Source organism: Manis javanica, chromosome 16 (assembly GCF_040802235.1).
Source record: "Manis javanica isolate MJ-LG chromosome 16, MJ_LKY, whole genome shotgun sequence".
NCBI classification, from domain to species: Eukaryota; Metazoa; Chordata; class Mammalia; order Pholidota; family Manidae; genus Manis; species Manis javanica.
In genome coordinates this window covers 44,201,666-44,218,927 of record NC_133171.1, presented here as the reverse complement: position 1 = coordinate 44,218,927, position 17,262 = coordinate 44,201,666, and the positions used below count along the sequence as shown (strand labels likewise).

The following is a 17,262-nucleotide window of genomic DNA, read 5'->3' as shown; positions in this document are numbered from 1 at the left end:
TAACAACATGGATGAACCTGGAGGATATTATGCCAAGTGAAATAATTCAGAGAAAGATATACACTGTGTGGTATCACCAAAGGCAGATTCATAGTAACAGAATCGAATGGTGGTTGCCAAGGGCTGTGGGAAGAGGGAAGTAGAGAGATGTAGGTCAAAGGGTACAAGCTTTTAGTTATAAAAGTAAGTTCTGAGGAACTAATGTACATCTAAGTGATGTGACTAGTGAGTGTAAGATTTGGGATTCAAAATCCAGTCTGTATGCTTTTCATTAAACCACACTGTCTTACATTAAAAAAGAAAACAAAAATCCCTGAAATCTGGCATAATTTATTCTTCCCAGATTACTTTAGATATACATACTCTCCTGGCCCTAAAAAACTCAATTATTTTTAAACACCACTTTAAGGACATACTAAAATTTTACTTCAAATTTAAACTAGATCAGCCTGGTACAATACTTTAGAGTGCAGAGATGAGGCTTGAATCAAAGTTATCTTCAGTATGGAGACCTTCTCAACCAGCACTTATTTTCCAAGCTAATTTTAAGAGTACCATAGAGTAAAGAAAGCAGTGTGAGAGCTTTCACCACTCAGAGAGCCTCAAAAATTAATAGATACCCTACCTCCATTTCTTCAAAGTCAATTGGTTTGAATGGCATTTAGGCTTAGGAATGTTTAAAAGCAACCCAGGTGACCCGGATTCATAGTCAGGGCTGAGAATGGTGGTAGAGTGGATGAACATGCCATTAATAGGACCCAAAATGCTTTTGTTTTATCAACATTTATCATGGAACTATTCTGGAATCTGTCATGGTTATAAACAATATATCTCAATGGAAATCCTAATATTGGCATTTAATTTAATACAGAAGAAATAAAAATTAAGACCATGCCTTTCACCCAGACAGCAGTGGGCTACCTGTATCTCTCACGTTTTTCACTTGTGGGCCATCTGTAGACAAGAATCATCATTGGCTTTTACCTCCCCAGATGCCGGAATGCCATTGTCTCAGAGCACAGTTCTTTAGACCACTATACAATGTTTCATTTCATAATGAAAAAGGAATCTGGAAACTGAGCCTACTAAACCAAACTGAGCAAACTCTCTGCTTACATCTAGAATCAAGCAAGGAACAAAGGAATTTTGGAATTGGAAATTATCTTGTGAACACCTCTATTGCAATTTCAAATTTAACAGATGAGCAACCTAATGCCCAGAGAAAATGACCCATCCATGATCACAGCGGGAGAGACCAGGATTCCTGACTCAGTCCAGGGCTCTTTTTAGATGGTTTTCATTCTGCCCAAAGCTATGTATTTGGCTTCTCTGACCTTAATGGGGAAAACAGAGGTAGGGAAAGAAATTGTTTTTCCGGATTATGAGCCCTTGGGAGCAGAACAAACATGAAGGGACTGGGGGAAGGGAAGGACTTAATGATGTCTAAAACAGGACAGCTGAACAGTCAGAACAAGGCCGGCCATTATGAGCTTTAAGTTTTACTTCAGGCTCTTCTGCAATATGATTAGTTCTTCCTTGGAGAATCACTTAATTTCCCTGAGTGCCCCAAATAATAATTTTGATAAATGGATGAGTATCAAAATATACTTTTTTTGATATAAGGGGGTGACACATCATGTGTTCCCAGTTAAGTCTTACTAAGGCTAGGCTCAGTGTCTGATTTAGGGCTGAGCAAATAATGTGGGCTGCCTGGATCTTTTTGGAGCTGGCCAATTTGGGTTAAATCCAATAGTAAAAAGGACAATAAAAAGATTTGGAGCACACATTCGCCCTTTCCAAAACTACTGTTAACTTCCAATTAACTAAGTGTAGGGTAGACTGCATTCTGGGTGAATTGTGGGCCACAGGAGCCACCGTGGTTACCAAGGGCCTAGTGGTTTCCTGAACGTTCTTCTCCACCTCACAGGGATGATGAGGGCTCAGAGGGGCGGTGGTCCTGCAGCCACTGCTGGGTTCTGCTGGGAGGAACAGTAGGGAGGTAGTGGAGCAAACTCGAACCAATAGGCTTTCACTAGTCCTTCCTTACTAAGTTAACCTCAGTGTTTGATTTATTTGAAGACTCAGTTGAGTTGGGGGTGGGAAGGTAGGCACATCTTAGAATTTCATGTATAAATGTTGTTTCAGAAGACAGCTAAATTAGCCCTTTTCTCTGCCGCACCTCACTCCCAAGTTTTACAGTAAAAACCAGTTATGCTTCTATCTAGCCTTTTTCTACCTCTTTTCTGGCAGCCGCACTGGAGGCTACATCGAGTTGTCTCAAATTCCTCTCCCCTCGTACACGCAAATACAGCACTGCCCTCCATGGGTTTTTGGATTCAAGTCTAAGCCCTCTCTCAGCCCTTTCAGTTGCCTAAGGAGGTGACTGTGCCCTGACAGACATATTGTTTTGCTTTAATACTATAAATCTGAAAGCTCTGGAGCTTCATATCAAAGCTATGTAATAGCTTTTTAAAAGATAAATATGCCCCCTTTTCTTTTTCCCTTGTTTGCGTGTGGGCAAGATTTAATTACAATGAATAGAACTGAATGGTGGTCTAAGCCTCCTAAAATCAAAGTGGGAGTCATGGCTGAGTTTCATTAGCAAACATAAATACAAATAGGCACATCTTGTTTGTACCAATGCCATGTGACTTTTCCCCTTTTGATAATTTCACTCTAACTCTGATATTTTAGAGAATCTAAATTGAACCATATGATGTCTAGCACTGTAACATGCAAACCTCTTCATTAAACATTTTGCTTACTTCCCAATGTTATAAATATCCTGTGAAAATCATGGAGAACAGTTTGTCAGACAGAAGAGCCTTGATTTAAGAATAGTGGAGGGAACCCTGCCCTTTAAATAAAAGGTCTTCTCTAGCTGGCAGAATGGGTAAAAAGACATAGCATTAACTCTCATTCTATTTCAGGTCATTGGGAGTCCATAAATCTTGAGGAACTTGTCATTTTATGCATGTTTTTCTCCAAGTCTGTTACAGTTTTATTACTAAGCTATTTCAGCATTTTGAATTCAAGCATCTCTAAATTAAAACTTAGTTATTCAAAATTACCATTTCTAATTGCCTAAGTCATTTCAATCAAATTATGAATTTTTTTTGAGCAAAATTATTAAGTGGCTGATAAAACACTGTATTTTGGAGGAAAGGTTTTTGGTGAGTGTTATTTTTAGGAATTTTATATGAGAATAAAAATGTACCATTTGTATGTACAAATTATTCTTCCCATGACATTGTGCATACTTAAACACATCTATGGTTAATAACTTAATGCCAGTAATATTAAACCTTTCTTCAGCTACCTCAGGTTCTAGACAACCAAAAACAAAGATGTCTAGAACTATACCAAGCTGCAAATACACCTAAGTCTATGGGTAGTAAGTGTCAAATTGGCAGAAATTAGTAACCCAAATCTCCATTTCTCTTGACTGGCCCATAGTGTCTAGGAGGCAGGGGAACTTGCTGTTTTCTTTATCTCTGTATGTCCAATACATGACAAAGTAGGTGCTCAATAAGTAATCACCTAATGAATGAATGCATCTGGCTAGCAAGTAGCTTAGTTTCCTCTGGGCAACAATGAGAAATGCTAACATGTGTTCACCATCAGAGCAGGTTTTGGGATAGTCTCAGCTCCTAAAAATTAGGCTTAGATCACACACTTATCATCTCATAAGATAACCATCAGCAGCACTTTTTAAGAAAAATAAATTGGTGACCTTAATAATTCAACCATAAGCAAGGCTGCAAAGCAAGTAGTTATTCTGATATTAGTTCTCAATGTTCACTGGGAGCATGTCTGGGCTTTAATTGTTGTTATCTCCCAGGAATAAAACCTTTTGCATCAGTGAAGCCAATTGCTTTGTTTAGAAAAAGAGAATCCAAGTAATCTTAAAACAAAGTTAAATTGTTTTGGTGCATCTAAACATTTTAATTTCAAAAATTCTGCTACTGAAAACTACAATTAACAGTACATTTATAGTAGATAGTAAACAATTTTTTTTTGAGTCTTGGTCGTGTGGCAATGTTACTCAGTTTTATTTTCAAAGTCTTCAAAAATGATATAAGACAAAAAGAAAAAGAAAATACTGCCTCAGTGGCCTCTGCCACATCAAAAACAGCACAAGGTATAAGAATATGGATAGCAATAGCTTTTTACCAATACCAATGTTCAACACACCAGCTCAGAATAATAAATGAATTATAATTGAGGTTTTTAAGGATTTTTTAAAGAATGAAAAATAAGATTATGATACAGAATAATCAGGACACAGCAGTTAACATCAATCACATATGGTAGCCACAGGAGAAGATATATTCACCTCAGGTATGAAACTACTCTCATTTGTTTACTTATTTCTTGTAGATAAAGTGAAGGTTCCTGTGGCCAGGATTCTCACCTGGCCCTGGTCAGCTAGCTCACTACACACGTGTGGGCAATGCGGTGTTACTGACTCTATATAAAGAGCTCTGCCCAGTACTCTGGGTGACATGGTGGCATGGCCACATGGCTGCAGGAGAGCAGAGACTGGAGTGGTGGCAGTGCTGAGGACAGAGACTGAGATGGCTGCATGGGTAGATAGGCCCAGAGGCAGCGAATGGCTTGCTGCATGCAGACTCACTCTGAGTGGATGGGATTCTAGTGATTGACCTGCCACCATGGGAATAAAGTTTGGTATAAACTCTTTCACCCCAAGAACATTCCATTGTCATTCTTTAGTCTCATTGAATCCAGAGTGAACTTGGCTGGGGCTGAAACCCATTGGCAAAACATTTGTTCAAAAACACAGAGTGCAAGGTACAGTGGATACAGCAATGACACAGAAATGGCTCTTGCCCTTCATGTTGAGCAGTCTAATGCAGGTGACATACTGAATGAGAAATGACAAAAGTGATGGGAGTTATGACCATATAAGAAGGCAGCAGAGGTGGGTGGGGGTGATCAGGAGACTTCTTGAAGGAAAATATACTCAGCTGAGACCTGAGTTAAGGATGGGAAGGGAATGGGTAGCAGGACAGAAAAGTGTTCTGGGTAAGACCCAGAAGAGAGAGACTTGACTTTTCTTATTCCCAAATGCCAGTCTTTAGGCTATGCTTGTCACAAAAAATATTAAATCCAAGACACCAACCCACCTTACCTACCTCTGAAAGGTTAATCAAAATTCAGATGAGTAATGGGGATGTTATATGAACTTTGAAACAATTCTTTTGAATCAATGCTTTAGGGCCTGACATTAGCTCTTTATATTAAGTTGAAATAATCTGAGGACTTCTTGTTTCTGGTTGGACATGTGAGAAGCTTGGAAGTTGCCATTCTGTCCTAACAAGTCAATGCTAAACAAGCTGAAAAATCAACAAGTCTTCGAGATCCAAAAGAGAATGAGGTCTCAGGGCAAACCACTGCTCCTAAGAGAGGATCACAACTTACTGTAACACAAATCTACAAGCAGAAATCTCTGGGGAAACCAGTGCCAAAGTAGGGAAACCTGAACTTGCATCAACAAATTGCCAGAAGCTCAGTGTAGAGAAATCTGGGAGATAAAACTCCAGGGGAAGTCAGTCCCTGTGAGTTGGGGAAAGGGGTCCTGCCCTCTTGTGACTTTTACCTCCTGGAGTTGTACCAGATTCTCACAGTGAATATACAGAAAAATCTCATTGTTTGGGCAGGAAAGGGGGGAAACCATTTAAAATATGCCAGAGCATTATGTTCTTAACAAGGTCTATCCTCAGGAGAACCTAGCCTGTTGGGATTTTACCAGAGTCTGACCTGGGAAAAGAGAACCACCCAACTTCAGTCCACTGCAGCCATCCTGTCCCACCTAACAAGGCTTAACGAAGAGGTGGGACTAAGAAGCACTCTTGTAGTCCACAGTCCAGAGGCACAGGCTCACTAAAAGACTAAGATCAAATCATAGTACAGAATGCTTCCCCTCCTCTGAACATCTTGACACCACATTAATGAGGGCCTATTTGTAGCAGTTCCTTTTACCCAGCACATCACGTCTAGCCATTGAGACAAAATTACAGGGCCTATTCAAAGGCAAAAAACACAATTTGAAGAGACAGAATATCAGAATCAGTCTCATTTATGACAAGCATGTTTGCATTAATAGACTGGATTAAGATGCTAAGGTAATGGTTAAAGTAGACAGTATGTAAGAACAGACAGACAAAGTAAGCTAAGAGACGGGAATTCTAAGATCTAATAAAAATGAAATGCTGGAGGTAAAAACACTGTAACAGAAATGAAGAATGCCTTTATTTGATGGGATTCTTAGCAGACTGGATTTGGCTGAAGAAAGACGCTCTGAGCTTGAGGATATCTCACTATAAACCTCCAAAACTGAAAAGTGAAGAGTAAAAAGATTGGAAAAAACAGAACAGAATATCCAAGAACTGTGATGGTGAAACACAAGTATAAATGGTATAACATGTGCATAATGGGAATCCCAGAAGACAAATAAAGTGAGAAAGGAACTGAAGAAATATTTGAAAATGAATGACTGAAAAATTTCCTAAATTAATGTTAGACACCAAACCACTGGAAGAGTCAGGGAGCTCAGAGAAGTCCAAACAGGATAAATGAAAAACAAACAAAACTACCCCTAGGCATATCATATTCAAACACAGAAAATCAAAAAAAATTTGATAGATGACGGAGGGAAAAACACCTTACCGAGGGAGGGGCAAAGATAAGAATTACATCTGAGTTTCTTCAGAAACAATGAAGCAAGAGTAAAGTGGAGTCGAATTTTTAAAATGCTGAGAGAAAGAGACAAAATTACAGGGCCTATTAAATCTAGGTTACTGTACCCTGTGATATAATTCCTTTAAAAGTGAAGGAGAAATAAGAACTTTCTCAGACAAACAAAACTTGAGGGTTTTATTTTTTATTTTTTGCCAGTACCCCTGCTTTGCAGGAAATGTTAAAAGAAGGAAGTTCTTCACAAAAATAAAATGATATAGGTTCCAAACTTGGATCTACATAAAGAATAAAAGAACACCGGGGAAGGAATAAATGAAAATAGGAAAAATTTTACTTTTATTCTTAATTGATTGAATAGACAACTGGTTTGTTCAAAACAACAGCAACAATGTATTTAATAATGTTGCATATATACTTATGCATACTTATGTATACTTACATATAAGTGAAATGAATGACAGCAGTGATACAAGGGACAGGAGAGAAGAATTAGCATTTTTTTTTTGTTATAAGGTACTCACACTATTTGTTAAGTGGTAAAGTATCATTGGAAACTGGATTTCAATTAGCTGTAAATATACATTGCAAACTCTAGGGCAACCATTAAAAAGAGTTTTTTAAAAAAAGGAATGATATATTAAGAAAGAAGAGGAGAGGAAAGATGAAATCATACAAAATGCTCAATTAATACCACAAAGGGCAGAAAAAGACCAAAATGGGAATGGAGAACAAGGGTAACAAAACAAAATGGAGAACACAGTATTAAATGTGATAAACATTAATCTAATTATATCAATAATTATTTTGAATGTCAATGGTTTAAATGCCCTCACAAGAAAGAGATTCTCAAAGTGGATCAAAAAACAAGACCCAACTATATGTTATCTCTAAGAAACCCAATTTAAATATAAAGACATATATCGATTAAAAGTGGATGGAAAAAGATACCCCATGCTAACACTAATCAGAACAAAGTAGGAGTAGCTATATTAACTTCAGACAGAGCTGACTTTATAGCAAGAAAGTAATCAGATACCAAGAGGGCCATTAAATGATGATAAGCAGTGAATTCCCCAAAAAGATAGAATAATTCTTAATAGGTACACACCTAATGACAGAACATCAAAATACATGAGGCAAAAAACTGACAGAACTGCGAGGAGAAACAAGAATCTACTATTATAGTTGGAGACTTCAAACCCCTCCATCAGAAACGGACAGACCCAGCAGAAGAAAATCATCAAGGACCGAATAGCCTCAACATCACCATCTGGACATAACAAACATCTATAGACTACTTCACCCAGCAACAACAGAGCACAAAAATTCTTCTTGAGCTCACACAGAACATTCACCAAAACAGATCAAACAGGCCATAAAACATACCTAACAAATTTAAAAGGACAGGAATCTGTTCTGACTGCTACAATGGCTGCTCTCAGACCACAATGGAATGAACTACAAATCAATACTGGAAAGATGGCTGGAAAATTCCAAAATACTTATAAATTAAACAATGTATTTCTAAATAATACATGGATCGAAAAAGAAATCTGGAGAGAAATTAAAAAATTTTTTGAACTAAAAAATGAAAATAGATCTTCCCAAAACTTGTAGGACAAAGCAAAAACAATGCCTAGGGGGAAATTTATAATATTAAGTACATACACAAGCATACCTCATTTTATTGTGCTTTGTTTCTGTGTCACAGATACTGCCTTTTTTACAAACTGAAGGTTTGTGGCAACCCAGTGTTGAGCAAGCCTATTGGTACCATTTTTCCAATAGCACTTGCTCACTTCATATCTCTCTGTCAAATTTTGGTAATTCTAACAATTATTTCAACCTTTTGCTATTTATTTATTATGGTTTTCTATGATCAGTGATTATGACTTGCTGAAAGCTCAGATGATGGTTAGCATTTTTCAGCAATAAAATACTTTTTAACTAAGGTATGTATTTTTAGACAATGCTTTTGCATACTTAATAGACTACAGTATAGTGTAAACATCACTTTTATATACACTGAGAAACCAAAAAATTCACTCGATTTACTTTACTGTGATATTTGCTTTATTACAATGTTTGATTAATTGCAGTGGTCTGGAAACAAATCTGCAATACTCCAAGGTACGCCTGAATAGGAAATAAGAGAGATCTAAAATCGTTTTATCTAAGCTTCCATATTAGGAAACTAGAAAAGAAGAACAAATTAAATCCAAAGTAAGCAGAAAAATAGAAATGATAAAAATTAAAGCAGAAGTCAAATAAGTTGGAAACAGGAAATCAAAGGGAAAAAAATCAACAAAATCAAAAGCTGGTTCTTTGAAAAAATATTTAAAACTGATAAGCCTCTAGCCAGGCTAAGAAAAAAAGAGAGAGAAATGAAAGAGGAAACATCCTTACAGATCCCTTGGACATTAAAAGAATTGTAAAGGAATATTATGAAAAACCTAAGCTGAGAAATGTGATAACCAAGATGAAATGGAAATATTAATTCAGAGACACAATCTGTCAAAACTCACAAAAAGAAACTGACAATCTAAGTAAGCCTTTTATCTTTTAAAGACGTTGAATCAATAATTAACAACTTTCTAAAACATAAAGTACCAGGCCCAGATGGGTTTACCAGCGAATCCGCCCAAACATTTGAAGGAGAAACCATGCCAATTCTCTACAATCTCTTTCAGAATATAGAAGCAAAGGGAATGTCGTAACTCATTTTATGAGGTCAGAATTACCGTAATACCAAATGAGACAAAGACATTATGAGAAAATTGCAGACCAATATCTCTCATGAACATGGATGCAAAAATCTTTGACAAAATATTAGCAAATTGAATTTAGTGGTTATAATTGAAGGTGACAGCAGGGTGAAGCTGGGAGAAATCTCCTGCAATGCTGCATAAAGAATGCGTCATTAGAATTGCCAACTATAGTAGAGCTTATAGTGCACTGTGACTGAGAACTTTAAAGAGAACAGAAATATATGGAAACACAAATGAGTATTTTGGGCATGGAGACATTTGGGCTCAAACAAAGTTCTTTATCTAACTTGTTCTCATGATTAACATTCTTGTTTTGACATCAGCATTAGACACTTTGGAATATAAAGAATGGTACAACCAAATATAAAAATTTTCTATTTTAACACTATGGCACATTTTGCACATATGATTTAGACAGTATCTTCTACACCTAAGATGAAACCAGGTCATCCAAGCAAAAAATTATGAACAAATGCCTTAAAAAATCCTGGGTGGACTTTTGGAGAACTTTCAAGATGCTGACTTCAAACCATGTGGGAGAGTAAAATGGAAATTGGGTAGACTTTTCAAACATATGTCTGTCCTTTTGTAATGTATGATGTTTAGTTGCTGCTGCTTCTCTGAGTTCTTTTGGAGGCTGAAAACAATTGGCAAACTTTATATGAACACGTTAAATGCAGAAGACTTCTATTTTGGGCACATTCCTAACATGCATTACAGTTTAACACTTTAACTGACCTAAATGTTTTTGATTGAACATTTGACAGCTAACTGTATTTTTATAAGACTATTATAGAGTTTATGATTTAAGGTACTTAAAGCTTCTATGGTGTATCTTTTTTTGGGAAAGGACTTATACAGAGAGATTTTCTACTTGTAGAGGTATTATTAGTGAAATGTTACATGAGAGGTAAGATATATGTAAGAGGTAATATTGTATATAGTGAGATAATTTGCTTAATATACTTTTATATGATAAGATGACTAGGCACTGTGGGGGAAAAAAGAGAATTATATGCCATGACCAAGTGGGATTTACCCCAGGTATGCAAGGCTGGTTTAACATTTGAAAATTGAACCATCACATGAACAGGCTAAAAAAGAAAACCCAAATGATTATATCAATAGATGCAGAAAAAGCATTTGCTATTCATGAGTGTTGTATATCCCTATTCTTAGTAAAACTCACTATAAAGCAGAGCTTCCTCAACTTGATAAATTACCTACAAAACCCTCCAACTTGATAAAGAATATCTACAAAACTCTACAGCTAGCATCATACTTAATGGTGAGAAACTAGAAGATTTCCCACTAAGATCAGAAAATGACAAGAAAGTTCCCTTTCACCACTGCTTTTAAATATTGTACTTATACAATGCGATAAGTACAATGCAATAAGACAAGAGAAGGGAATAAAAGGTGTACAGACTGGGAAGAAAGAAATAAAACTGTTTTTGCAGATGACATGATCAGCTCTGTAGAAAATCTGAGAGAACTGGCAAAAACATTCCTTGAACTAATAAGTGAATACAGTAAGGTTGTGGGATACAAGGTTAATATACAAAAGCAAATCATTTTCCTATATGCCAGCAATGAACAAGTGGAATTTGAAATTAAAAACATATTTCCATTTAAATTAGCACCCCAAGATGATATGTGTGGGGCACTCCATATAGTGTTCTTCAGTGTGAAAGATTAATCTGAACAAAGTTATCATGTAAATGACTAAATCTCCTAAGGTATGGAGGTCACATATATTATTTATATAGCAGTGAGAATGTTCATTTTATTGGGTTTTAGTCTAACTAACCCTAAAATGTGGGCTATCTGTGTCAGTAACCAGGATACTGCATTGGCCCAGATCACTCCTGTTACTCTATTTTTCAAGTCTACTTCTTTACTGGTCAGATTGTCTCTCAAAAACAGTGAGAAGGTTTAGGGTTTAGTACATTAAAAAGCAATGATCTTAATTTCACTGTAACAGGAGATATTACTATTAAAAATACTTTCTTTCAATGGGCGGAAGATCTGCACAGACACTTCTCCAAAGGAGAAGAAATTCGGATGGCCAACATACACATGAAAAGATGCTCCACATCACTAATCATCAGGGAAATGCAAATTAAAACCACAGTGAGTTTACCACACCTCGTACCAGTTAGGATGGCCGACATCCAACAGCAAGAAACAACAACTGCTGGTGAGGATGTGGAGAAAGGGGAACTGCCTAGACTGCTGGTGGGAATGTCAATTAGTTCAACCATGTGGAAAGTAATATGGAGCTTCCTCAAAAAACTAAAAATAGGAATACATTTGACTCAATAATTTCACTCTTAAAAATTTACCTGAAGAAAACAAGATCCTTGATTCAAAAAGGCATATGTTCACGTATGTTTATTGCAGCACTATTTATAATAGTCAAGATATGGAAGCAACCTAAGTGTCCATCAGTGGATGATGGAAAAAGAAGATGTGGTACATAAACACAATGGAATATTATTCAGCCATAAAAAGAAAAGATATACTACCATTTGCAACAACATGGATGGAGCTAAAGGGTATTATGCTCAGTGAAATAAGCCAGGTGGAGAAAGACAAGTATCAAATGATGGAATAAAATAGCTGCAGACTCACAGACTCTGAGAAGGGACTAATGGTTACCAAAGGGAAGGGGTTGGGGAGGGAGAGGGGGATTAAGGGGCACTATAACTGCAATCACAATATATGTAGGTCATGGGGAAGGCAGTACAGCATGGAGAAGACAAGTAACAGCTTGAGAGCATCTTAATACGCTGACAGATAGTGACTGCAATGGGGTGGGGGGTGAGGACTTGATAATATGGGTGAATGCTGAAACCACAGTGTTGTTCATGTGAAACCTTCGTTAAGATTGTATATCAATTATACTATAATAAAAAAGATACTTTCTTTTAAAATGTTTGGTTTTATTAGTCACTAGCCAAACTAAAAAAATAAATCTTTAGAAGGCCTATGAAAAATTCAGCAACAATTCTAGACTACAGAATTAAGAAATCAGTTGAGATTCTTGTTCTAAACTGGTTGGCGAAAGTTGAGATCAGAGCCTTCCTTACAAAAGAATGTGGCTGGTAGAGTTCAATAACCCTTACCATGATTTCCTGAGGAAGAGCTGAATTAATTCTGCCTTTATGTAGTCTATTCATCTAGGCCTCAAATAAAATGTAAGTGGGCATTCTCTAAAGTATAGCCTCAGAATATACAATCTCTACACTGACATTAATTTAATGAATCATTTCAACTAGGTTTTAGAAGGAGCCCTGTTTTGCAAATGAACCTTTCTCTGTCTGTCCAGTCCATGTGGTGGTGACAGCAATTGTGGAGGCAGGCCTGTTATTCTGAGTCCACTGGCCCCCTGCACAGGGAGCCAACCTCTTGTTCACTACAGCTGTGGGAGGTGAGCAGTAAGCTAATGCATGAGGAGCTACCAGGAAAGATGGGAGGGAAAAAAGCTAAAGAAATACAGTATTTCAATCAAACTCTGAAATGTGTAGAAGTGGTTTTGGTCTCCATATAGTAAAAATATTTATCCAAGAAACTCCTACTCGGGTGTGAACATCCTACTTCTACTGGGATTTTGTTTGGCAAAGGGCTGCGAAAGAGTGGAAGCTAATACAGAACATGTCTATAAACAAATTTATTTAGTTAGTACAGATTGGCACATTCACTAGAGGATTTCAGCAATTACATGTGTAAAACTATTTCCTACAGTGGTTTCCTTTTGTGATTTTACTAATTTATTCAATCTAGGCCATTTTCACGCATTGACTGTTATAAGCTATTTAGCCACCCAGGCTGAAATGAACATATGGAGACTGCCTTCTCTCCACTTCTTCGTGTAAACATAATTATATAGTTATATTAAAGAGTCAAACTCTTAATGAAACAAAGTCAAGTAAGGATGTAATATCTTAAAACATGATGTTGTAATCTAACTTTGGAGAAGAGAGATTTGGGAGTTTTGGGTATGATAATGTACATGAAAGTATTCAGCAAAATGCAAAGCCCTGTATGAATGTAAGGTGTTTGTATTTATATTTTCCAATATGTATTTTTAATCCAGTTAAAATTATTACAACATATGCTTATAGAATTTTAAGTTTTAACAAATGAATGTTCAGTGAAATGCATATCCTCAATTCTGGAAGCACTTTGATTATAATTCTTCAATAATACATATTTCTATTTGTAAATGTTAATATAATTCATTATATTTAATTACTAACTTCTATCTTCTATACTCTATTTTAGCCATTATTAAAGCTCCCTAATATCTTACATTTAGATGTGCAGTAAATATTCAGTATGTGGGTAAAGCCTATTCAAGTTTGGATAGTCCTCAGGTAAAGAAAACCAATGAAGATAAACACTTATGATTGCAAAATAATTTATTTTATAAACTGAGAATTTTTATTTCTCAAACATATTTTCAAATATGTATGGTTAATAAAATGCAAAGTAGCTTTTCTTAAATAAAGGATTATACAAATGCTATCATGGGGGAGAGGGAATAGGTATCCATAAAAATTTATTTATAACGTGAGTAACAAGATCACGTTACTTTATTTTTGGCCTAGTAAACCCTAGGATCAGTAATTCCCATCTTTATAATATATTAAGAGAATATTAAAAATGTATATTGTGGTGAAAAAATTTGTGTACGAGGAAATATTTAAAAAATTTAAAAATGCTCATGGCAATTGTACTTCTGGAACCTATTGTTGAGAAAATATCTAACAATCAAAATCCTTCAATGATGTGTTCAAACGAATTTTATTAATCACAACAGTATCTAGTACAGTTGAAAACGCGTCAAGACATATCAGTTATCCTCTCTATAGACAATGCTCAATGTGCCTTTCTTTGGGTCTGGGGATGTCCCATTCTAATTACAAGGATCCTGGGGAACTCAGGTTCACAAGTTTGAAAACGCTCCCTGGCTTACATTTGTTCATTCATTCATTAGCGCAGGTATGCGTCATGGATATACTAAATCTACTGGGGTGAGACAGTCAATAAATAAGCAGTATGTCAGTGTGATAAGTGCTATGAAGGCAAACAAGGCAGGGTATGGGGACGCAGAGATGCGGGTGGGAGTGTTGCGTCTTTGATATGGTGATATTCAGAGGCCTGACGGAAGGGAGGGAGCCGTGCAGACACCGAAGTGTGGGTAGCCTGTGAATCCTAGAAACAGAGTGTGGCCATAACTGAAATCATTTTAAGATGAAAACCTTGGTAAGACAGTGGTAACACTGAGAACACCCTATCTTCCCTCCAGCATTTTCTCGTGTATATCCTGTGTGAAAGGCACACAGTAGGCTCTGCGGAGCCACGGAAGCAGTCATGGTGCTTGTTGCCAGGAGTCTCAGGTTGGGTCAGCGGGGAGGGAGAAAGGTCTTTAGATGTATATGTGTGTGTACATGCGTGTGTGTGCACATCCATAAAGTTATCAAAGGCAACCTTTCCAAGAATGATGGTCGCAGTCCTCTTCAGTTCCATGTGAGTGAGTGACAGAGCCATAGCTTAAATCAACAAAGGAAAGCAAGCTGATTTTCAGAGGTCTGTTCTAACACTCATGAGCAAGGGCTGAGTGTGAGCTCTCTAATAATATATATTTACAAATACGAAATAAACCATCTCCTAATCAATTTTTCAGTTTTCTTTTTTAATCTCTAAATACAATTCAAGCAGTTAAAATTTATCTTCCCTCAAGAGAAACTTAGAGTCTAATGATGTATTTTCCTCAAGAAGTCTTTCAACCCACCCAGTGTCACCCAGCCTATGAACATCTACATGCCAAAAAGGAAGAAGTGCACTCACCTCGTCATGAACTGTGGAGTCCCAGAAGGAAGAAATGCGGTGTATCTGGGGCGTTTATTTGCAATGTTGACTAAGATACAGCAGCATACAAATATCACTTTTATGAAGATCTCAAAGTACATCATACACTACACATGGCCTACCACTTCTTTAACTCTGAGGTCTTAGATGGAGCTCATTTATCCAGAGCAACTAATACAAAGTCTTTCAACAAGAGACACTGGAATCTGTAGTAACTGCTCATAATACTAGGCCAGGGGTACTTAAAGTCTTACCCAAAGTAGCTTGGGTTTAGAAATAAATGTGAAGGTTCTGCTTTCTCTGTGAGACTAGGCCACTGGTATCAGTTTAATAACAAACCAGTCATGACATGAAATCATGAGGCTGGTCAGGGCTGCCCAGCTGCTTTGGGATTATTTCAATATAAGGTAATGAATGACTGAAAGAGTGACAGCGATAGTACCAACCTTTTGTAAGATTATAAGTCATTCAAATAAGACTATCAATCATTCAAAGGCTTGTCATGCTTTCATATGTCCATTTAAAAAATATATATATAGAACAAATACTTAGATGATATATAAAGATAAGAAAAATTATCTTTTCAATGCCATTGATAAGAGCAGTTTGACGGTCTGTGCTTTGACACAGGGAAATGTGGTTACTGTGTGGTGACCAACAGGCCTGCTCATACATCTCCTATAAGATAGGAGGAGACTGTTCATCACATTACTGTCTGTACACAAGGTCATGGAAGTGACTATGAGTAAATGCTCACAACAGAATGAATCATATAAAATGTTCAATGATGTCACTTGCATTTGGTGGGAACAAAAAGACATTGCTTAATGAAAAAGACTCAAGTTCACTGACTTTTGAAAAGAAATGTATTGTTATGTGTAAGAGAATTGTTATCTGGGCATACTGTGGCTACCTAGATGACAAGGTGGATTAGATAAACTATCCAATATTGCTAGAAATTTTAGAAATGTTAAAAAATTAAAGTCTAGTTTCAGGACAGATGCACTTTGGTATGCTAACAGACTTTCTGGGTGGCAGAAATTATTATAAGTTGTTTTACATTAGCACCCTAATGAAGCACATGAAAAAGCATTAGAAATTTCAAAATGAGATATATGTATAGATAGAAAAAGGCAAATTAAAAGTGATAGTGTTTCTCAATCTGATAAGGGACATTTATGAAAAGCCCACAAGAAACATCAATCTTAACTGTGAAAGATGAGCACTTTCCCCATATGATCAAAAATAAAGCAAGATGTCCACTCTTGCTATTCCTATATTAACCATCAATACAAGTGAAATAAGTCAAGAACACAGATGTAAAAGGCATGCAATAGAAATGGGGAAGTAAAGCTGCCTCTATTCATACACAACACAACTGTTTACATAGAAAACAACAAGGAATCTAAAAAATAGTTACTAAAACTAATGAGTTTATTAGGAAGTTTTAAGAATACAAGGTCAACATAAAAATCAATTTTATTTATATACCCTAGGAACGAAGAAGTAGCAACTAAAATCAAGAAATTACAAAAGACATGAACAAACATGATACACCAAGGGAAAATTAAAAAAAATATGTGTAAGACCTGTACAGTGAAACTTACCAAATGTTGACAAGAAAAAACTTAAAAGACCTAAATGAATGGAAAGATATACTGTGTTCATGGATCAGAAGACAATATTGTTAAGATATTCTCCAGAAACTTACCTATAGACTTGGTACAATTCCTTTCTAAATATCACCAGGTTTTCTGTAAAGTGACAAATCTGATTCTAAATGAAAAAGCAAAGAACCTTGAACAGCCAAAAAACTTTGAAAAAGCATGAAGTTTGAGGATGTACACTCTCTGATGTCAAAATTTAGTATAAAGCTGAAGTAATCAAATGAGTGTGT

At 36.3% G+C, this 17,262-nt stretch overlaps 1 protein-coding gene across 3 annotated transcripts in view; it reads right to left on the bottom strand.

Annotated features, from left to right (window-relative positions):
• The window catches only part of SUPT3H (SPT3 homolog, SAGA and STAGA complex component), a 478,840-nt gene that overhangs the window by 12,179 nt on the left and 449,399 nt on the right, over positions 1-17,262 (bottom strand). The window lies entirely within an intron of this gene.